Genomic DNA, 2,113 nt, shown 5'->3' on the forward strand with positions numbered 1-2,113 from the left:
GTTGAATGAATGAATGAATGAATGAATGGTTGAATGAATGAATGAATGAATGAATCATTGAATACTGACTATTTAAATTATGAATACGTGACTTGTGATCTGTCAAATGAGCATGCCATTCTTTTTAAATATCCGTAATCTTGCCAAGATGCTGTCGACACACTAAAAGTGTTTTTATTTTATTTTTTAATAGAATATAATGATTATAACTGTGATTCCGATTTTGTTTCTAATGTATTGACGCAGAGTGATGACGTACAATTCAACGGACGGTTAGAATGCGGTAGTTTTCATTTATGTGGATCTAAAACACCCTTATTCTTTTGATTAAAATATGTGCTTTAAAATAGTATTTGATTTGTCTACGTAAGCGATCAACCAGCCGTTTCAGGCATCGTATTATAACAAAGTAATTTGTTAAAAACATTATGATTTGTACCTCGAGTATGAATCGTAAATTATTTGCGTGATTTTTTAATAGGAATTGTCTCGCAGGTTCAAACAATTACGATCAAGACGAATTAACATTGAACAAATATGTAAGTTAAATCTTTTTACACGTGTTTGTCGAGCAAAAAATATATATGTTTATATTCTGATCTTTTTTTTTAAACCAATGCTGAGTCACTTTTCTATAAAATAATCGCATTACAAAACTATGTTATGTTTTCGATAGTGAATACGAGAGACAGGACACCGCTTCAAATCAAGGTACAATATCCTTTTCTTATATCATATATTAGAAAACATTCCGCCATGTACGGATGTTGGAACCCTGCGTAACATCCGTATGTGACGTAACATCCGCATGTGACGTAACACTATGCTACGCTATGAACTCTGGGTATTGAAGTCCGCTAGACTATACGATCCGTAAAAACCCTGCTGTGTTGAGAATTACTGTGTATTGAGGTAAAGTAAACATGTTTTGCTATCTGAAAATGTCTATACGCTATACTGATATATATTTAAAACGAACGTTGAGCCACTAATCTATAAAAATAAATATCTTAATTCTTTATAGCCACATGCATGTTTCAATGAATCATGAATCAATTCTAATCATCATCTTAAATCTTTTTATCCAAATCTTTTATCCGTATTGTATTATTTATTAATCAATTATTTTAATTAATTATTTTAATTATTGTATTTTATTTGTTTTAATTATTATTATTATTTTTGTATGTCGTAACAGGGCATATATTTTATTTAATATATATATATTTTTTTTTTTTATATGTCGTGACATGTCATCTAACTACTATTTCCTCCGTCTAGATTTACAAGGGTCTATAGAGCGACCGATATTTATTGACCTGACACATGACGAGGAGGCTGGCTCCAGCAGCGCATCTATAGATCTTACCGCGTCTGAAGAGGAGGTTGGCTCCAGCAGAGCGGTTCCGGACCCCTCATTATTAATCGGTAAGCTATGACTAACATTTAATATAGTTACACCATTGTGCTTTGGTGTCGTTCATCTTTGTTTTTGCAATGTTTACTCGTACAGAAAGAAGTTGTGATCTTACCGCGGGTGGTGACGCAGGCAGCGTAGTGGCAGAGCCGTCATTATTCATCGGTAAACTATGGCTAGCATTTAACATAGTTACGCCATTGCGGTCTGGTGTCGTTCATCTTTGTTTTTGCAATGTTTACTCGTACAGAAAGGAGTTGTGATCTTACCTCGGGTGGTGACGCAGGCAGCGTAGTGCCAGAGCCGTCATTATTCATCGGTAAACTATGGCTAGCATTTAACATAGTTACGCCATTACGGTCTGGTGTTGTTCATCTTTGTTTTTGCTATGTTTAATCTAACAGAAAGGAGTTGCGGATCCGGTGACGATGTGTCTAACTGGACAGATACACAGCTGAACGTTTGGGAGCGTTCGTCTTGGTCCAGCGAGCGAGAGGAGAGGTCTCCAATAAGGCGTCAGCAGACACCGTTAGCCGAACAAGAAGACATCGCCGACGACGAATGATCATCATCGGTGAGGGGTAGACAGACACCGTTTGCTCTTCAAGCTCAAAATACTGTCTCGCTAGATCAACTCAACGCTATCTTAAGGGAGTCTAATATTCCTTTACACGAGTCCATTGACAGACTGTGGGG

The 2,113-nt window shown here is 36.3% G+C and overlaps 1 long non-coding RNA gene across 1 annotated transcript; it reads left to right on the forward strand.

Annotated features, from left to right (window-relative positions):
* The first annotated feature begins 16 nt into the window (after positions 1–16).
* LOC130550634 (uncharacterized) lies at positions 17–2,106 on the forward strand. The gene is made up of 5 exons (XR_008962460.1): positions 17–912; positions 1,282–1,428; positions 1,514–1,582; positions 1,668–1,736; positions 1,822–2,106. It is a non-coding gene; the product is annotated as an uncharacterized LOC130550634 (long non-coding RNA).
* The last annotated feature ends 7 nt before the right edge of the window (positions 2,107–2,113 follow it).

Source organism: Triplophysa rosa, unplaced genomic scaffold (assembly GCF_024868665.1).
Source record: "Triplophysa rosa unplaced genomic scaffold, Trosa_1v2 scaffold376, whole genome shotgun sequence".
Classification (NCBI taxonomy): Eukaryota; Metazoa; Chordata; class Actinopteri; order Cypriniformes; family Nemacheilidae; genus Triplophysa; species Triplophysa rosa.